The sequence below is a fragment of the Pan paniscus genome, chromosome 3, assembly GCF_029289425.2.
Source record: "Pan paniscus chromosome 3, NHGRI_mPanPan1-v2.0_pri, whole genome shotgun sequence".
Classification (NCBI taxonomy): Eukaryota; Metazoa; Chordata; class Mammalia; order Primates; family Hominidae; genus Pan; species Pan paniscus.
In genome coordinates this window covers 132,603,166-132,626,198 of record NC_073252.2, presented here as the reverse complement: position 1 = coordinate 132,626,198, position 23,033 = coordinate 132,603,166, and positions in this window count along the sequence as shown.

Below are 23,033 nucleotides of genomic sequence, written 5' to 3'. Positions count from 1 at the left end.
AGAGAGACACATTAGACAGAAGTATTCAACACTGTCTTCGGTTTTTGTTGCTGTTTATGTTAGATGCAATTAAAAAAATACTGTACTTGATGTTATGTTATTTTCTGGCCTTATCTGTATCCTATAAACAGTTCATAATGTAAAAAGTTAATACAAATATTTAATGAATATTTCCATAGAAGCTAGATTTTTTTAATTTATTGTAAAGTACATCATTTTCATAATACTAAATTGAACATTCTATATAAAATATGCACAATATATGTTGTGCTGCTATAATTTCAAAAAGACTAAAATATGAATATTTAATATAAAAAATAAATGCTTTAGAATCTAAGAAATGTAGTTTATTTACTTGACTGCATTTACACCAGTCTCAATGGATGAAGGCTTCTTTGCTTAATAAGAATTAAGGAATAATCTGTCCCATTTCATATGAAGGTGATTTCAGTTGTCTTCACCCTGAAAACTATTTGTATCACTGTTATGGCAACTGTCTCTATTGAAAAATTTCTATCTTATCTCCCAATAATAGCTTGTATTTGCAAAGGGTCATCAACATCCTACTTTCTCATTTGCTGTATGAATCAAAAAGCTTAGTATTCTTAATTTAACTTCAGAATCTGTTTATCTTAGCAAAGAAAAAATATCAATTACTAAGCAATATCCTTGGAGTCACCTGTGGTTTTAGACATAAACATTATTAACTTAGAAGTGATTCCACAAATGAACCAACAGGCAGGGGGAGTCCTTGACCTATTAAACATAGCTATAGGATTCCTCAGATAATGTATTCCACCGGTAGCAGCCCCAGGTAAATTCAAGAGACTAATTTTGTTCCTCTTCAAATTGCATTCAATCAATGGCTCAGTCCATTTGGAAAATCAATATCCACAACTATCATCTTTGAAGAACCACATTATTCAGCAAAACCTAATTATCATAAATACTTGCTTTATTACAACAGCTCTCCACTATTGTGTTAAAATTATGAAATAAGATTGTCCTGACATTTTTAGTGAGTGAATCTGTAACAGCAACAGGAAATTAGCTTTCTGCACTGTAATGTGCTATTACATTTTTGTATTGTGATTCTTTTTCTAGTTTGGAGATTTGACTGCTCAAAATTAATCTGGAGCTGTACTAATCATCACCTCTTTCAACTTTCTGAATTCATAAAAATAATGATGCAAAGAAGGGCTGAAAATCTTATGCATCTCCAAAAATACTGAGAAACATCTACAAATTAAAAACTAATTTAAAGCAGAACTATATATACAGCTATTTATAAGATAAATACTTTCAACTTCAAATGGAGTAAGTCTGCATCAAAGAACTGAATACACTAGAAAACAAAACATGCATAAAATAAGAATAATTAATTACTATAGTTATTCTAAATATCCTCTAAATATACTTTCCAGCTGTGAATACTTCAACAGACTCCATTAATTGTGATATTGCTGACTCCATTAACCATGCCCAGGGTGGATCAAAGAAGCTCTAGGTGCTATGAGCACATAGGAGTTATATTCTAACAATGACTTGGCTTCCAAACAATCAGTGTGAGAGAAAGATTGATTCAGAATTGAGGAAACATTCTATCAGTACCCTAGAGATTGCTAATGATATAGTTCTCCCTGACTGGACACTTAATACAGAAATTACTTGGCTAAATAGTGAGATAAATTAAGGTGTTGAATTGCAAGCTTAATTTAAAATTGCTGAGGACAAGTTAAATCCATGTCAAACAATGAGTGTTAAAGTATTATAATGACCCTTACCAATAAATTCAGTAGTTACAGTAAGGTAAAAAAAAGAAGCAGTGAAGCTGTCATAGGTTTAATTTACATTAAATCAATTTATGCTTAATTGTTTAATGTACTGTCTCCTTAGCCACCATTGCCAGAAACCTTCAGTTAAATATTTAAATATAGAGTCCATAATAGTGCAACTGTTTTGTGATGGTGAGATTGGTGGAGAGCTCTATAAAGAAAATCAACCCAGAAAACAATTTCATCCATAACTGACAAAATACAGATTTGGTATCAGAGATGTGTAAGTAATAACTTACTGAGAAGCCTTTTGAATATTAAGAACAATGGGTTCCTCTTTAACATTTAGAAACTTAACATTTCTCTTTAACATTTAGGAACTCATGTTAAAGAATAAGCAATCACTGTCAAACTTGAAGTTGTGAAAATCCAACAATAAAATTCTGAGCTGATATAAACAATAGTAAAATAAATATATTCTCAAAGTGCACACACACACACACACCTCTTTTTTTGAAGAACCCAGGCTAATATAGATTTAGGTACTGAGAATGGTTCTAGAGGAAGATAAATTTAAGGATGAGTCTTAATTGTAAGATTTCTGGAATTCTCCCTCCAAACTGATTGGATTTGAAGATGCTAGTGACTCTATTTTCAGTGTTAAAGAGAGCACTGATAGTCTATAGGGTGATCTGGCAATAAAGATTTGCAAATATTTTATCTGAGTATTCCTAATTAGGCACTTATAAGAAGAAAGGAGCTGGGTTACTGTGCATATGATACTTGGCTGGTTACTTGTAATGTCACTGGAAAAAGTGATAAAAATGCAATAAACTCAGAGATTCAAATTCCTAGGTCAAGTGCCCCGTAAAGGACTGATTGCTCTTATTTATGCCCTGATGGAGACCCTTATCTCCTGTAGCCACAAGGCTGGGACTACTGAAGAGCAAATGCAAAATCTAACCGAAACTGGTTGATTTACAAGTTGAACTTTCAGCTTAGAAGGGTACCTGTTCTTACAGTGAGGGCAATTGGTTGGGAAAGAGTGGTATCTTGTAAGTTGAAATGGGGAAGCTGGAGGCATTGATTATCTAAATTATGATGAGCCATCTTTGCCAGTAGAAGATGTCTCCCCACCCTAGTGGTGGTGGCCTCTCCACTTCCCTCTGAGATTAGCTCTGCATTGCCTCTGGAGACTGTAATGACCCCCACTAAGTAAGTTGCTATGCAAGACAGTGCTAATTCTCCTTGGAAGCAATCCTACCACCCTTCTTTGCTTCTAAACCTATAAGTAGACTCAAGTCCCAGCAGGCCCCTAAAGGTACAGCACAAACTGTGACCCATGAGGATGTGCACTAAACTCTAAAAGAACTACTTGAGTTTTCTAACTTGAACTGATGGAAATCTGAAGAACTTGTATGGAAATGGTTATTATTAGTGTGTGGGATAATGGTGGAAGAAACGTTAAGTTGGATCAGGCTGAAGTTATTGGTAAGTGGTCAATAAACTGAGATGCTGCTCATTAAATCTCAATAAACAGAGATTCTGCAATTAATGTTGTAGCACAGGGAGTTAGAAAGAGCCCCATTGTCATGGGATCTTTGGGGTGTCACTTTGCCAGCTGGAAACCTCTGTGGCCAGTGGTGCCTCCTGAATGCATATTGCTCAGGCCTACTGGGCTTGTTCAGCCCACTCAGCCAGGGAGGCTGTGCTCTGCTCGCACTACTGACCTGGATCCCACACCTGCCAAGGGTGAGCCAGGTGCAGAGTGGCAAGGCATGTGTGGGCAAGTGAGCACAGGGTCCAGTCATTGTGCACAGCTGGGCATGCCAGTTGCTGCAGTGGGGCAGGCAGCTCCAGGCACTGGCACAGGTGCTGGCTCCATGTGAGGCTGCAGCTAGACCAGATGTACCACATGTGGCTTCTGCTGCAGACATTTGCGCCTGGATGACAGCAACGCTATGGTGCCCAGGAGCTTGGAGACACCAGGAACCACAGACCCCAAAGAAGGTGTCAGAGCCCTGGCTTGGGAAGCCCCTAGGTCTGAGCTCCCCAACGGCCCACAGCTCTTCTCTCCTTCTTATTGCCCTCAATGTGGCAAGTGGGAGGGGCATGTTTCAGCCCTGTTTTTGTTACAGCTCTTTCAGTCCCACCATTCCGATGGACCTGAATTCTTGTCCCACATCTAGGAAGAATGAGGTACTCTGACAACTGGAGGTTGAGCAAGATGGAAAGGAGCTTCATTGAGTGACAGAACAGCTCTCAGGAGAACTGAACTGGGTAGCTCCTTTCTGCGGGCAGGTTATCCTGACAAGTGTCCAGCTCTAAGTGGAGAGGAGACCCACCATGAGTAGCTCCTTTCCACAGGGAGGTCATCCCAAGAGTGTTGGAGTCTGATTGAGTCCAGGGTTTTTATGGGCTCAGAAGGGAAGAAATGTGTGCTGATTGTTCAATGTGTGGCCATGGTTGAGGCTGGAAAAATAACCATAAGTTCTCACTCCAGTCCACAGATTCCACCTGGAAGTGACAGCTCAGTCCTGATGCTTCAGGCCATCCCTGGTGTGAAGGTGGAGCTTAACCAGGGACCTGCCCATTTCTGCCTGTATTAGTCCATTTTTGGGCTGCTGATAAAGACATGCCTGAGACTGGGTGACCTATAAAGAAAAAGAAGTTTAATGGACTCACAGTTCCAGATAGCTTGGGAAGCCTCACAATCATGGCAGAAGACAAAGGAAGAGCAAAGGGACTTCTTACATGGCAGTGGGCAAGAGAGAGGACTTGTGCAGGGGAATTCCTTCTTATAAAATCATCAGATCTCCATGAGACTCACTCACTATCATGAGAACAACACAGGAAAGACCCACCCCCATGATCCAATTACCTCCCATTGGGCCCCTCCCATGACACGTGGGAATTGTGGGAGCTACAATTCAAGATGAGATTTCAGTGGAGAGAGCCAAACCACATCACTGCCCTGGAGCCTGTCTGCCTCCTGCCACCATCAATCATGTCATCCACAGAGCCCAGGGTGTTCATGCAAAGTGGTGCCTACAGGCCTGCGCCAAGCTACCCTGAGCTCCACCTTGGACTCCCTCCCTGAGCTTGTCAGTGCCCAAACCCTGGGGGAACTGGGCGAGGCGGTACAGGGCTGGCAGTGCTACCCTGAGTGTGTGCACAACTGGCTGGATCATATCAGCACCCGTTCATGTCCACAATTTTCCTCCACCCCAGAGTGGGCACCAGGAGCAGGGAGAGTTCAGGCAGTGGGAGCAGCACCCCCCTGTGGGGAATGTTGGGCTTCCCAGCCCCCAAATGCTCAGGGATGCCTAGGTCCATAGCCATAGCTTGTTGACTGCAGGTGTACCTGGGATTATAGGGCCCTGCCAACTTGGAAGGGGGCAGGGCTCCCACCTGTGTCTGGCTCCTGCCAACTCCATGGAGTGCACAGCACTGGCCACGCCTTCCCCTCCAGCAGCCAGTATCTTCACAGTAGCCAGTCCAGACAGGCCACAGCTGCTATCACCATCAGTTTATTTGGGTGGATGAAACATAGACCAAAAGGTGGCCCACCATTTGTACATTAGACATGCTAAACCTATCATATTTAATGTAGAGGAAGGGATTCAAAGGTTTAGAAAGATTGGAATGTTAGAGCGGTTTGTCATTTAAGACATATTCACCCACATTGTAGTGGTGTTAGGGTAGGCTATCCAAAAGACAAATCTCTCACCACTACTGCAAGAAATACATTTTTGCGGGAAGAAAACCTAGCATCCTTCAGGAGCTTTGTGGTTGCTCTTCTCTGTAACTCAGACCTTACAGTGGGAACTACAGTCACTGAATTGGGAAACCTAAATGCAATATAAGTAGTTGAATCATTAAGTCAGAGGGGCCCAGTGGCAGACCTCAACTGCCAAATGCAAGGTGGATATTGACAACATGATGGAAAGCAGAGTCACAGCAGCAATCAGAACAGCCTGACTCCTGCAAACGTATGGTGTTGGCTAGTTGATCATGGTGAAGTAGATAAGAAATGAAATAGAAAGTTTACTAAGCTTTTACTTGATCTGTTTATTAGTCTGTTTTCATACTACTGTAAAGACTACTTGAGACTGGGTAATTTATGAAGACATGAGGTTTAATTGACTCACAGTTCTGCAGGCAGAGCAAAGGGGGAAGTGCCACACACTTTCAAACAGCCAGATCTCATGGAAACTCACTCACTATCAAGAGAACAGCAAGGGGGACGTCCCCTTGATTCAATCAACTCCCACCTGGCCCCTCGCCCAACACATGGGGATTACAATTCAAGATGAGATTTGGGTGGGTATACAGAGCCAAATTATGTCAATCTGTATAGACTGAAAATTTCTAGGTCGAGTGAACAAAAGTCTAACCTGAATCAACCAGAGATTCCTGGCTCCTCAATCAATTTTCAGACTTGAAACAGTTTACTTAACCAAAACTCATTGAATTAAGGCAAGGCCAGGTCTCCACACGGAAGGACTTAGTACATTATCAAAAATTTATACTGTTAATCTTTCTGAAAGCCTTCCTCCGAAGATATCAATGGCTTTTTACCAGGCTAACTGTACATTGGGAAAAGGGAAATAATACAACTTTCAGAGACTACTAGACGCTGGCTCTAAACTGATACTAATTCCAGGAGACCCAAAATGTTACTTTAGTCTACAAATCAAAGCAGGGACCTGTGAAGGTCATGTGATTTATGAAGTTTTGGCTCATGTCCATTTCTCCGTGAGCCCAATGAGCCCCAGAACCTATTTTGTGGCTGTTTCCTAAGTTCTAGAATGCGTAATTGAAATAGATATATGCAGCTACTGGTAGAATCTCTACAATGGTTTTCTGACTTGTAGAGTAAGGGATAGTATGGTGAAAAAGGCAGAGTGTAAGCCAATAAAACTACCTCTACTTTGGAAAATAGTAAAGCAAAAGCAATATAGCAATTATGGAGGAATTGAGGAGATTAGTGCTACCATCAAAACTCAGAAGACATAAGGGTGGATTTCCCACTACATACTCATTCAAGTTGCGTACCTGGCATGTGTGGAAGACAGAGGGACCATGGAGAATGAGAGTGTACTATCATAAGCTTAGCCAGGTGGTGACTCCAATTGCAGCTGCTGTATGTGGTTTCATTGCTTAAAATTAACACATCCCTTGGTCCCTGGTATGCAGCTATTAAGCTGGCAAATGTTTTCTTTTTTCTTTATACCTTTTAGTAAAGACCACCATAAGCAGTTTTCTTTCAGCTGACAAGGCCAGCTATATACCTTCACTGTCCCACCTCAGGGATATATAAACTCTCTGGCCCTATATAATAATGTAGTTTACACAGATCTTGATTTAATTTCCCTTCAACAAGATATTATACTGGTCCATCATATTGATGAAATTATGTTGATTGAGGTAGTGAACAAGAGGTAGCAACTACTATAGACAGATTGATGAGATCTACACATGTCAGAGGGTGAGAAATAAATCTAACAAAAAACTATGGCCCTTCTACCTCAGTGAAATTTCTCGGGCTTCAGTAGTATGCAGCATGTCAAGATATCTCTTCTAAGGTGAAGGATAAGTTGTTGTGTCTGGCCCCACACGACCGAAAAAAGGCATGATGTTTAATGTGTCCCTAGATTTTGGAGAAAAACAATGTTTTTCATTTGGGTGTACTACTTTGGCTTATTTACTGAGTGGCCCAATAAGCTGCTAGTTTTAAGTGGATTCCAGAATAAGAGAAGGATTTCCAACTCATACAGTTTGCTGTGCAAGCTGCTCTGCTGCTTGGACCATATGATCCAGCAGATTCAGTGACGGATAAAGTGTCAATGGCACGTAGGGATGCTGTTGGGAGTGATTGGCAGTTCTTTATAGGAGAATCACAGTGCAATCCTTAGGATATTGGAGCAAAGTGTCCTGTCACCCATCCAAAAAAAAGCTTTTCTTCTTTTTTGGAAACAGCTTTTGGCCTGCTCCTGGGCCTCAGTAGATACTGAACACTTAACTATGAACCATCATGTTACCATGTGACCTGAGCTACACATTTTGAAATGAGTATTATCAGATTCACCAAGCCATAAAATTGGGCATGCATAGTAGTACTACTTCAAATAGGTGTAGTATATATGGCTGGGCTTAAGCAGACCTGAAGTCAGTTGCATGAAGAAGTGGCCCAAATGTGCATGCTCTTGTCTCCTGCTACACTGTTGTCTCTCTCGCATCCTACCTGTAGCATCACAGAGAGTTGCTTATAATCAATTGACAGAGGAACAGAAGACAGTGGCCTTGTTTCCAGATCATTATGTATGATACGCAGAAACTGTTCAAAAGCGGACAGCTATATCCCCTTTCAAGGGCATTCTTAAAGGACGTTGGTGAAGGGAAATCCTCCTAGTGGGTTTCTGAGCAGTGTACCTGGTTGTATACTTTGATTAGAAGGAAAAATGGCCAGATGTGGAATTATGTACTAACTCATGGGATTTGGCCTGTTGCTTGACTGAACAGTCAGACATTTGGAAGGAATATAATTGGAAAATTGATGACAAGGAAATTTGGGAAATAAGTATGTGGATAGACCTCTCTTAATGGACAATAAACATGAAGATTTTTGTGTCTTACATGAATACTCAAAAAGGAGGACCTTAGCAGAAGATTTAATAATGAATTGGATAGGATGACCCAGTCTATGGATACCAATCAGCCTCTTTCTCTAGCCACCCTTGTCATAACCTAATGGGTTCATGAAAAAAGCGGTTATGGTGGCAGTGATGGAAGTTATGCATGAGCTCAGCATCATGGACTTCCACTCATGGAGACTGGCCTGGTTATGATCACTGCTTAGGTTTCCTCAATCTGCCAGCAGTAGAGACTAACACTGAGTCCTCAATATGGCACCATTTTTTAGAGGGATTAGCCAGCTACCTGGAAGCAGGTTGATTACATTGGACTGTTTTCAAACTACAAAGTAAAGCAATTTTTTTTCTTACTGAAATGGACACTTTGAATATGAATTAGCCTTAGTTTCATACAATGCTTCTGCCAAAAACTACAGTTTGTGTACTTGTGGGATGCTTTACCCAACATCATGGTATTTCACCCAGCACTATTTCTCATCAAGGAACATGCTTTACAGCGAATTTAATAGGGCTATGGGTCAGTCAATGTTCATGAAATTCTCAGATATTACCATGTTCCCCACCATCCTGAAACAACTAGTTTGGTAAAACGGTGGCATCCTTTTGAGGACTCAGTTACAGCACCAGATAGATGAAAATATGTTTCAGGGCTCAAATAACATTCTGCAGGAGGTTGTATACACTCTCAATTAGCATCTAATATATGATGTTATTTCTCCAACAGCCAAGATTCACGGGTACAGGGATCAAGGGGTGAAAATGAGACTAGCACCACTCACTATTACTCCTATTGACCCACTAGCTAATTTTTTTTTCCTGTTCCCACAGCCTCATACACTGCTGGCCTAGAGGTATTTGTTCCAAAGAGAAATATGTTTCCACCATGAGACATAACAATGATCACACTAACCTGAAAATTAAGACTGCCACCTAGCCACTTTAAACTCCTCATGACTCTGAATCAACAAGCAAAGTAGGAAGTTTTGGTGTCAGCTAGGGTAATTGATTCTTACTACCAAAAAGAAATTGGACTGCTACTCCCTAATGGAAGAAGAGCATGTCTGGAATAAGGAGATTCCTTAAGTTATATCTTAGTATTGCCATGCCCTGTGATTAATGTCAATAAAAAATTACAACCACCCATTCCAGGCAGGACCACTAATGGCCCAGACCCTTCAATTGTAAAGATTTGGGTCACTCCATCAGGTAAAGAACCATGAAAACCTGAGATGCTTTCAAAGGTAAAAGGTAATAGAGAATGGGTAGACGAAGAAGGTAGTTGTAGATTCCAGTTACGACCATGTATCCAGTTACAGAAACATAGACTATAATTGCCATAAATATTCCTCGTTATTTTGTTATGAATATGTTTGTGTGTATAGTCATATGGATAATCTATTTTTTCTTACCTCTCTTATCCCTTTATCACTTAATATAAGCTGTATTGATTCGATGATTTTATATCATTATACTTAAGTATTATTAATTTTATAAGACAGCATTTAAGATAGAGAACAGTACACATCACTCAAACACTTTACTTCTCTTGAGAAAGAGATTAATGCTTTTCTAATTGATCTCAGAATAGTTGTATCTTGTTAGGACAAATTATGGCCTTGCTATTTTCTTTATTTGGAGGTTAAATATGGCTTGAGGAGATGTGTATGGGTGCCAGGTCCACAAAAGGTGGACTTGAGATAATTAATTTTATATGTCAATTTGACTGGGCCATGAGGTGCACAGATTTTAGTTTATAGTAATTCTGGGTATGTTTTTGAGGATATTCCTGAATGAGATTAAAATTTGAATCAGTAGACTGTGTAAAGTAGATTGCTCTTTCCAATGTGGGTGGGCCTCATCCAATCCATTAAAAACCTAAATAGAATAAAAATCTGAGTGAGAAAGAATTATCTCCCAATATATAACTGTCTTTGAGCTAAGATATCAGTCTTTTCCTGCTTTAGGACCCAGCCTCAGACTGGAAATTGCACCATTCGTTCTCCTGGATGTCAGGTCCTTGGACTCAGACTGGAGCTATAATTCTATCAGCTCCCCTGGTCTCAGCTTGACAGATGCAGATCTTAGGTCTTCTCAGGTTACATAATTTCTTCTGGTAAGTCTCTCTTATATTTATATTTATATTGTCTATGTCTATATCTATAACTATATCATATTGGTTCTCTTTCTCTGGAGAACCCATGCTAATACAATAGTCATAAAAAACATTTTTCCTCATGAATTTTAAGTTTTTAATCTTTCTTGAGGAGACATTCTACACTTTAAGGTTATAAATAATTTCTTCATATTTTAATATATTAGAGTGTTCTGTATTTCACTATTTAAAATCCTCACATATTATTTATTGATGTGAGGTAATATATGACTCTGAGAATTCTACTTTTCTATGGTATAATGAATTGTCCCAACAACATTTAAGAGATAGTACATACTCATTTCATCGTGTTAAAATGCCAGATTTGTAATTTGACATATTCTCCTATGCATATACATGTTTTGGGGCTCTCTCGTCTCATCCATTAATCTACTGACTATTACTCAGTATTTTTCATTATATTTTTATATTTTATAATGCCTCATCACTTATCATTGTTGAAAGTGACCATGGTTTAACTACAATGTCAACAACAAACCATTATTTTTCTCAATACAAATTCATTAAATAAATATTATGGAATTTAAATATCATAGGTGTTGGAGACTCAGGAAATAAACAAGATATAAAAGTCCCTGCCTTCAAAGATTTTCATGCTAGTAGAAGAAAATGATTATAATTCTATTAACAAATAAGGACATAATTTAGATAATCTTAATTATAAGAAAAAATAGTTTACATCGCTTATGTGCTCAGAGACCCTTTGAGAAAATTATGTTAGAGTTAAGATTTGAATGATTAGAAGAAGGCAACATGAAAATGTGTTAACAGAAACACTTTCCAAGAACTCAAAAATGTAAAAAAAATCTGAGTCAAAAATAAGCTTAGTGTGTTCAAGGAAAAAACAGAAAATAAGTTTGACTGAAGTATAGCAAAAGAACCAATGAGTCATAAGAGATGGAATCAGAGAGTTAGACCTCTGATATCATATGAAGATATATCTTGCAGGCCTTGTAGACCTTGGTAGAAAGTGTGGATGCTCTTTGATTTACAATGGGAAGCTAGTTCAAGAGTGTTTGCAGTTAAATGGTGTGATAATTTTTACTCCTTGGGAAGATTACTTACACTTTTTATCAGATTAATTCTATGTGACTAGAAAAGAGAATGCAGGGAGAACAATCAGATGGTTGATATAATTATCAATGGAGGCATGGATGGTGTCTTGGACCAACATTGTAGCAGTGGAGATGAGAAAGGGTGAGGATTGGAACATATTTTGGAAAAACAGCAAGTAGGTAATAATGGTGCATGGGAAATAGAAAAAAAAGTAACGAGAAAATTCAAAAGACTCATTCATCCAATAATTTATTGAGTACCTATTATGTGTCTGATAGTCCTCTAGACATGGAAAAGAACGTATATTTTTCAAATAGGATTTGTATCTTACTCAAAGGAGCTAGAGAATACGTAAGTAAGCAAACAAATAATGTAAAAAATGATGATAAGTGCTATGATGAATGAGAATTTGTATGTAGTGACATTTTGGGGGTTGCTGTTTTATGTAACATATACATTTTTTTTCACTAAAAAGTAGCACTTGAACAGATAATTGAGGAAAATGTGAGGCAAAGCCATGTGGAAACCTGAAGAATGTTTTAAACAGAATACAGCAAGTGCAAGTAACCAAGATGTGATCAAGAAAAGGAAGTAGGTCAGTGTGCTTTGAGTGATATCTATAAGACGTAAGAATGCTGGATGAAGTCAGATGTAGCAAATAAGCTTATATAGATTATATGTGAACCTGGGCTATTGCTCAGTCTTCTACATTGAAGATAAAATTTCCATTTACTATAATGAAGAGAAGCACATTTGGAAAAAATAAAATCAAAGCTCAATTTCAAATACATGAGTGGACCAATTTGAATTTTGAGTCCGCAGCTAAGGGCCAAGCTAGAAATATAAATCAGGAGGTAATCAATGTATGAACTGCATTTTAACTCCATAGCCTGGGTGTGTTACTCTTCTAATGACAATACTTAGAAAAGAGAAAATCTTTCAGATTGGGCCTTGGAATATTGCAATATTTAGAATGTAGAAAGTCAAGAAAGAGTCAGTCAATAATTCTTAGAAGGTATTAACAATAACTAAAGAATGTATCCAAGAAATAATGGCATTATAAGATTCTTACAACATTATCTTAAGGAAGAGAGACTGAATAAGTATGCAAACATTGAAGTAGGGAAAATAAATAAAGCAGAATTGTTGACCATTTTACTTATTAATGTGGAAGTTATTAGTGGCTGTGTCATAATATATAGTATTAGAATGGTGAGAATGATTGAAATTGATTCAGGTATGATTGAAATTTATTCAGGAGATAATACAAAGAGAATAATTGGAAGCAAAAGCCAAGAAGAACTCATTGAAAAAAAAAAATTCTGTAAGCAGGAGCAGTGGCATAGGTATTAGCAGTAGGAAGATATAACGGTGAAGAGAAAGTTTGATTTTGTTTTTCTCTATTTTGTTTTAAAGATGGGAGTTTATCCAATATGTTTGTATGCAGATAGAAATAATCCAGTAGGGAGAAGGTATTCATGATGCAAGAGAGAATGAGAAAAACTACTTATAATTCTTGAATAGGTGACCATATATAATAGTTTGCAATATTCATCTGAAATATCTGAATACAATTTAGATAATAGGGACACAGTGCAGGCACACTGACAAATGTGGCAGTAGTTGTGATTATGGGGGATGTTTGTGGAAGTTCTCTTCTGACTGTTTTTATTCTCAGTGAATTGGGAAGTATGTTCATTAGCTTAGGTTGAGAAAGAAGAAAGAAGTCTTTGAGGTTAAATGAAATAATCAAAGATACCAAAAGTATCTTTTAGAATAGTAGTAAAGTGGGTAAAATAACACTGTAGAATTATAGAGAAGTATTAAGAACTGATTTCAAATGAGAAACCATAAATTTAAAGTGAGATTCATCAGAACAGTAATGTTACATAATTTTCTCTACCAGCTACATTCAACTGCTCAGATGAGGTCGTGAAGTGGACAAAGAATGGACTTAATTAGATTTTTACCGTTTAATTATGATAAAGGGAGACGTGAGCCAGGATGTTAAGGATAAAAAATTATTACAATGATAAGTAAGGAAACTGTAACATGAAATAAAGTGTAAAGGTGTTAGGGTCAATGAGATTTATGGTTTGGGGAATAAGACACGTGGAAAGAAGAGAGTTGGGCTCGATATTGAAAATGTAGAAATGCATCATGTTTTGTAATAATGAAATCTAGTATGTGCCTATGAGTGTAAATAGCAGAGGTTTTGTAAAAATATGACCGTAGAAGAAAGGGGGAGGCATGATTATTGCAAAGAGTCCTTATAGAAACACGGAAATTATTAAGACTTATTAGAGGTATAGTCTTGAAGAGTGAGTGCCTAATGTAAGAGGAAGTAATCTGAGAATCTCTAAATAATTAAGAGGAGCAGTTGCAGTGGGTGGTGTCATCTGATGATAGCTTCAATGATAGGTGATGGTGGGTAATACTTAGGAAGACACAATGCTCTGGATGTGAACAAGGTAGGTAAAATAAAATACATAACTGAAAATAAATAGAGAACATGGAAGGCATTATTAATCTCAAGGAGAAAATTGCAATGTATAGCCAAGAGGAAAGACTCTTTGAAATGACGAATTATAGTTGATGAAAGTTTATTCATAATACAGTTTAAACAACATAATACTTATGCAAAAAATATAATTCATAAAAATATGAGAATTATGAAACTAAATTTTCTGTTGGATTTATAGTATGTGTTTTATTTTGTATTCATTCCAGTGTAAATCCTATAAACAAGAATTCTGTTACAGTGAGTATATACAGTTCAAAAGTTTTCTGAATACTGTTGGATAATCCAAAGATTAGCTCAACTGTCAAAATACATGAGAATAACATTATTGAGGTAATCTCCTTTACTTAGAGCCAACTGATTGCAGATATTAACTGCATATATAAAATATAATCACAACAACACCTAGATTAGTAATTGGTTAAATAACTGGATACAGCAGCCTAGCCAAGTTGACAGGTAAAATGAGCTATTGTCACAAATTGCTAGTGAGATTGAGGGAAAATGCAGTTAGAAATTATTTTCAAAAATAGAAATTACCAAATAATGTTTACAACTTTAATAAGAACAGAATTTGCCATTGCCTTTTATAATTTTGGTCAACAATATATTAGCTACGAGATCAGATCAGTTATTTTAACAATCACCCTAAAATATTAGTAACTGAAAGCAAGATAGAAGCATATTGCCCATTGTCATGGTTAATTTAGTATGTCAGCTTGACTGGGTTAGGGGAAACCCAAATAGCTGGTAAGACATTATTTCTAGGTGTGTTTCCAGAAGAGATTAGCATTGATTCAGTAGACTGTAAAGAAGATCCACTCTCACCAATGTGGGTGGGTATTATCCAATCTGTTGAAGGCCAAGAAAGAGCAAAAAGTGGGAGGAAGGGTGAATTCACTTTTGCTTCTTGAGCTGGGACATCCATCTTTTCCATCCTGTTGACATTGGAGTTACTGGATGCTGGACCTTCAGACTTACATCAGTAGCCTCCTGCCTTCCCCTACTGTTGTCAGACCTTCTGCCTTCCACTGTGAGTTATGCCATTGACTAATCCTCAGAGTTTCAGACTCAGACTGAATTATACCACCAGCTTTCAGATGACATACCGGGGAACTTCTTGTCCTCCATAATTGTGTGAGCCAATTCCTATACTAAATCTCTTCTTTTATATCTATCTATATGTTTATCTTATTGGCTCTGTTTCTCTGAAGAATCCTCACTAACAGACCCTCTTATGTAACAAAATCAGGGCTGATAATACAATCTCTGAAATGTGTTAACAAGGCTCTGTTTACCTCGTTGCTCTGAGAAACCCAAAACAAAGCTTCTAACTTCTGTTCTAAAATAGCTGTCTAGTTTCCTGTGTCAGATCCATGTTCCAGCTAGTAAGAATTAGAGCAAGAATTGGAAAAAGTGTAAAACATACTACTTTTATGGAAATTGTGTGGGAATTATACTCATCCAATTTTTAAATACCTAATTACCCAGAATAGTTACATGACTACATTTACTTGTGAGGATAAATAATATAATCTCCAACTGAACAGAGATAGGCATAGGTAAAATTTGAATGCTCTGTTTGTATGGTAAAAGAAGAGAATAGATTTTGAGAGACAACTAGAATTACTGCTATAATTAGTTGGTTAAAATTAGAATACAATTGAAATGGTTAGATAAGACAAGGAGAGAAGGGGGAATTGAGATAGAGAGTTTGGATATTTTCCATAAAGGGCATAGCAGAGAAATCAGATGGTAGCTGAAGAAAGACACTGGGTCAAAAGAGAGTGTTCATTGTTATTGTTTTTGTTGCTTTTTAATTTGATATTTGTATATATTATTTCACATATCAGCATGCTGATGGGAATGATTCCAAGGCACAGAAGAAATTAATGCTCCAGGAGACAAAGGCAGTATGCAATAAAGAATTAACCTTAACCAAAGAAAGTTTTGGTCCCTTCCTCCCAGTTTCTGGAAGGCAACCTCGTAGTCCTAGGGATGTCTTGCCTGAGAGGATTGTCTTTGATTATCTGAGAACCTGGGGCTATGCCAGATAGTTTATGCTAACAATGTGATTTATGATGGGGGGATTAGGTTACGTGATATTAATGTGGCCTCTGGAGGCGCTGGAGAGTAAGTCAGCCTTCTGGGTAGTGGTCTATGCCTATGTGACCAACTCCCAATAAGTACTCTGAGTGCCAGACTTAGGTGTGATTCGCTGGTTGACAATACTCCATATGTTACTTCATGCATCAGAAAGAAATAAGCATTGTCCATACAAACCCACTGAGATACAGCTGGAAACATTACACCAGTCTCTCCTTATCCTGCCTCTTCCCTTAGCTGGCTTTCATTTGTATCTTTTCACTGTAATAAACCATAACTACGGAGATAATGGTTTTTTGAGTTCTGTGAATTCTTCTAGCAAATTGTTGAGCTTGGAATTGGTCTTGGGGACTTCCCAAGTATGCGGTTCAGCTCCTGGCCAAATACTTTTCTATGATTTTTTTTAGTTTGTACCAGGTGCAATACTAAGGCTTTATGTGGCAGACTTCATGGGGAAAAACTTCCCTTTCTCACTAGACTTGATGTATAGCCAGTGCATTGCAGTCTCTGAGTGGAGCTGTCAAGGATTTAGGAGTCTTTGGGCAGTCATATTCTTATTTATATCTGCACTCCTGGTCTCGCTGCCTGAACCCTGAAGACACTCCTCAGCACTCTGACTCATCACCTAGTGTTTTCACACTCTTAGCCCTCCCACTTTTTTCTTCTCCTAGACCCCAGGTTTATAAAACTGCAAGAGCCTTCTCCTAAACTAACCAATTCCAATCTCTTTATTCTTTAAAGAAAGGAAAACATTGTGTAAGAAAAACATATAGACCTGTGACACAGAAGCATGGAAGATACAGTTTTTTATGTATTTGTTTCTTTTTAATTTTTTTGAGACAGAGTCTCACTATGTCACCCAGGCTGGAGTTCAGGGTCGCCATCTTGGCTCACTGCAGCCTCCGCCTCCTAGGCTCAAGCGATCCACCAACCTCAGCCATCACGTAGGGCTAAGTTTTTGTATTTTTGGTAAAGCCGGGGTTTCTCTATGTTGCCCAAACTGGTCTTGAGCTGCCGAACTCAAGCCATCCACCCTCCTTGGCCTTCCAAAGTGCTGGGATTACAAGTGAGCCACCACGCCAGCCTTTTTTTTTTTTTTTTTAATCCTGTCTGCTTCTGTATAAACTGTGTGTCTTAGAATGAGTCATGCAATATTGCAATATTTCAGTGTCTAGCTTACCTACTTTGGAAATTTAGACCACTAACACTTAATTCACAACGTAAGAAGGATCATGAACCCAGTTACCTATTATTCATTTCATAAATGCAACACCAACCTATTATTCGTTTCATAAATGCTTTGAGTGCCTATTGTATGTTATCTTCGCAGTAAATGGTGCATATTCTCTGATATTACAGACCGTACATTGTACTCGGAAGATGTATTAAATAAGTGATATTTTAGAAGGTATATAAAGTTGCAATATGTGTTTTTAAAAGGCTCCATTAATGGCTGGATTAAAAGTAATTTATTACTTTAATGAATTACCACCCAATATTCCCACAAGTTGATATTCCTGAATTCATTTTAACGATTTTCCTATAATTAAAAACGACTTTAATTTTTAGTATCATAAGTGATTCTCTGATAAACTTTACATACATAAAGGTTTCAAAGTGTTCATTATTTCTTTAAGAAAAAGGCACAAGTGTGGACTTGCCAACACAGAAATGTGAATGCTTGCGTTTTCATAATGCGAGGTTGCTTTCCAATTTCTATTCGAACCAGCATTACATCACAGTGTCAGTTTCTTTACACATTCTTTATGATTATAAAAAAGAAGATAATTTGCTTGTTGAAAAGTTAATTTTTCAATCTTCTTGAAGCATTTTGTATTTTATGATGGAAAATTTAAATATGCTAGTGAATTACTAATGTATATTCTTTAATATTTACTTGCTAGGTGTTTTCTTATTTGTAGAAGTTATTTAAATTAATAATATTTAATATGCTTGTCATATTTGTTTGCAATTTGTCTTTTATTTTTCCTTTGGTATTTTTAATTCATACTATTTTTAATAGCAATAACCTAGATATTAAAATATTGAAGCAAAGTCTATTGACGTAATGTCAATTTGCTGACAGAAGCTAGCTGTAGACATGAACAGTGAAGGATGCAAGAAGCATTCCTTGAGTGATTTAAGCAGAAGAAAAGTAATAGAACATTTAAACAGAGCCTTTAGAAATATATAGGTTCCGAACAAGTGGAATAAGTAAAGGAATAAAGGAACAAATGTCAGTCAGAATAACAATACATAAAAAGTTGTAGATGAATATAACATGCAAAGGAGATAAAAGTATGAATAGAGTCAACTCCAGGGAATAAATTGAAGCAGGGAAAAGGCCATATTATAGAGGCCTTATGAGAAAATTCAAAAGAGGTAATAATTATTAGGTTCTAATAAAATTTAAAAATTCATGGAAATTTTTGCAGATAAATTATTTGAAAAATATGTTGCTATTGAGAAGAATTGAAGTCTTGAGAACTAGAGGCAGATAAAAAGATCAATAGTCAGACATAGCTGATATTTGGACAGCTATAATTCACTATTATATACTCCAATGTTCAGTAACAGTTACATAGTTGTCCTTGCTGGACTATCTAAGATTTCCAAATATGCCTTTAAGTATGAAATAGTCATTTGTGAAATGTTCTTTTCATACATGTTTTTATTCATATTTTAAGACATGTGGAGAAGAAGATATTTTAACCAATTAGTAAACCTACCTCTTAGTTTTTACTCTTACATACAGATGGGAGGACAGGAACACAATGTTTGCTCTGAAGTCGTTGGATAAGTTTATCTAAATACATAATTCAGAAAGGAAGACATTCTGCTAGACACAACTAACAGACCATTTTAATGTCAACCAAGAATGCACAGAATACAATTATGCTTTCACAATATGATTCAAGAGCTAGCAGGATGGGTTGCCTGCTTTTGGAAAAGTGCACAATTAATGGCTTGACATAATAGCATTCACAAAAAGCCCACAGAAAGAATTTTAATGTTACAGATATTTTCAATGCATTATTAATATCAAAAGACATACAGAAAATATTAACATCGTATTCTGCTCCCTTGTATCAGAAATTAAAAGCATTTAATTTTACAGCAAGTAGTTAAAGCTATAAGAAAACACATTTACCTTTTGGGGAAAAAAGGAAGGAGGTCTTTTCCTTTTCAATTATTCTTTAATTTATATCAGTAACGTGTTTGCTTGAAGTTTCTCAATGATATTCAGTTAATACAGTGTTCCACTTATGGTTTCTACATGTACCTAAAATTATAAAAATCTCTTTATACAACATTTTTCCTTGAAATTTCTCATTATTAATATTCCACTATTATGTAGATGCAAACATAGTATCTATATATGCATGCAATTAAAAATATGATGAATTAAGAACAATGTAATGAAACCACAATGAATCTAGAGAAATAGAGGTATTTTATGATCATGAACACGAAAAAAATCTTGTAGCTTTTGATGACTTCTAAATTTGTTTGCTAATCCAGCAGTAAGATGGTCGACCATTTAAGCCACTTAATGGACTGGTAATTACTTTTCCTATATCTATTAGAAAATTTCCTTAAGGCTTTCAAAATGTTTGGAATCAGGGAAGTCTTTATTATATAGTCTTCATTAAATAAGGTGGCTTCTCTCATTTCTAATCTCTTCCTTCCTCTCCTGCACAGGGCCACTCGATTTTCTTCTAAATATTGTCTCTGGCAAAATACATATCATTTGTACTTTCTTAATAAAACATGTCTTTATTTTACTGTTATTTTATATATAATATTGTTTTTATATGCAATTTTTGGAATTATTAAAAACTCCTTAATACATACCTGTAATTCCAAAAACATAAACATTTTGAAGTAGAATTTTATTGTCATTTTCTCCTAGAGTTAACAGTCAGCAATTAAGAAAAAACAATTTCTTCCACACTGACAGATTTAAACTTGTTGCTCAAGGGCAATGCTTCAAGAACAGTGGCCATTTTTTTCACATGCACATTATGGATTGTCTCTATTTAAACTAGATGCCCAAAGTAATAAGTTACTTTCCATGTGTAGTGCTGCCATATTGTCAAATAGAATCTGACTTGGTTAAAACTAAATTGAAAAAAATTCTTTTCGACTTGTCACGTAGAGTCAAGATCAGAAAATGTTACTCAGGCTTCTGATGCTTTATGTTGAAGAGCATCCCCTTGAGTTTGCCACGTCACATTCAAGATACTGCTCCTTTAAGGCATTTTGACTTGAAGAAAATAAGCAGTGTGTTTTTTCACCTAAAAGCATAATATTTATATTAGCATGAAATGGGTTTTTTTCTTCAAGCATCAGAAACAGTCTGTATTTCAGATTACTGCATGTGTCTTTTCCTTATATTTGTTTTTGAATTATTGTTTGTGATTTTTGCCTTCAAATTGTTTTGTTGGTGTTATCTTTTTATACTTTTTACATATCAGCTAGACAGGGATAAGTTACCTTTAGTTATCCCTTGATTTGTAAAACAGTGCTTATGATGCTCACATACTATAGCCAGAGAGGTGGTTAACCATTTGATATCTATATTTATATATGTATAAGAAATATCTGTATCTGTATTTGTATAAGGAATATATGTGTGTGAATATATATACTTATATAATCTTTTATATATGCTATAAAAATAATAATTTCCTTGTCAATAATGTATATAAATAGGGATCGGAAATATGTATGTGTATATATATATAAGTATATATATAAAATACATCTACATAAGAATTATATGTGTGTGTATATATATGTATAAGGAACATGTGTGTGTGTATATATATGTATAAGGAATATATGTGTGTGTGTATATATATGTGTATATATATGTATTGTATTGTATATACTACCATTGTATTGTATATACTTATATATACACACATATATATACACATATATATGAGTATATATATACACATATATAAGTATATATATACACACATATAAGTATATATATACACACATATATATAAGTCTATATGTATACACATATATTCAAGTATATATGTATACACATATATTCAAGTATATATGTATACACATATATTCCTTATATACGTATATAAGGAGTGTGTGTATTACATATATACTTATATATACACACACACACACATACATATTTCCGATCCCTATTTATATACATTATTGACAAGGAAATTATTATTTTTATAGCAGTCAATTCACATCACATTTGGTGCCTTCCATGAAAAAATTGTTTGTTGACAGAGATTCAAATACAGGAACTAGAAATAACTGAACATAATATGACTATGTTGCCATTATGCAGATTGTTCCAGAGCACATCATAATGCTTCATTTGTACCATACTGTAATTGGCACTTATGCATTCCTTTCTCTGAGAGCCCATTAGAAATACAATTATGCCAAAACACGATGATATATTTCAGCACCATGGAATTGAACCTCTGCCTTTTGCAATAGTCCCATGAGGTAAACGCAAGCTCTGTGAGCATAATATTTAACAAAGAAAATGTACAAGCTCATTCTACTATTGTAGTGTACAGCATCTGCTTCTCACCTTTGGATCAGTTTCTTTTTTAAAAGGCCCAAGTGCTGATACTTCCCCCTAGAAAGTGATCAGTCTGTTACTGATAAGATCATATTAGCAGCAGGGGCAGGCTTGTGATATTAACTGGCTTGTGATCTTATCTGCTCCAGATAATTATTTTGCAATGGAAAGCTAGCAGTAAGCAATAACATCAGCTACTGCTTATGCTAGAAAGAGGCTGTGTATTTTGTTCTCATTATGATGAGCCATTCTCCTTGTGTTGTTTTAGTGTGAGAGACGATTCTGACGCCAGCCATTTTGAAACTCTCCATAATACTAGCTGATTCACTTGACTAATAAGGATTAAGCACAACCAAAATGATTACAAATATGAAAAATAGGTATCTAAGGAAAGATTTGATGACTTCAGTTTCTATAATCAGATGCTGATAAAAGTCAATCACATGTTTGTGAGAATATTCTAGAATTGCTTATGCCTGCCTAATAGGATTCTTACTGTAATAATTCATTAAACTTAAAATATGCAGAAAATATAAATTGGTTTACTTTACATATTTAGGAAAAAAACACAAGTTATATTCTTTAAATGTGAGAAGATTCTTATCAGTAATACAAATGAAGACTTGTTTTATGGTAAATACAGAGCAGTTTTTCATCATTTCCTGTTGAGAATAGAACCTGAAAATTTGGCGGTAACGATTTAAGTGAGATGTAGAGAAGGGCTTTCTGACTACAGCTTATATCTTCATGTAGTAGATATTCAGAGGAGGTAAGTAATGCTTCACAGAATCTCTTAATGCACTTATCTCTGGTTAGTGTGGACTACGTTATGTAAAGCACTAAATCAAAAATATAAACAGTATAAATAGATTTCAAATGTTCCTCTTGGCTATGTGGTAAACAGGTTAAAAGCAAACCCTATGTTGATAGAAAAATAAAATAAAATTTATAAATTTGGAGTGATCTTTTTATAGCTGATTTATAATGAATTAATATAAAAGAAAATTGATATTTCAAAACAATGATTCCTTTTCATTAAGACAATACATAATTTTAAGTGTAGTTTATAGAAAATTCTGTTACAGTAAGTATAATTCTCCCTCAAGATTACCCCTCTTTTCTTTCTTAAATAGAAACAGGCGATTTGCATTAATTTTAATGGTTCAAC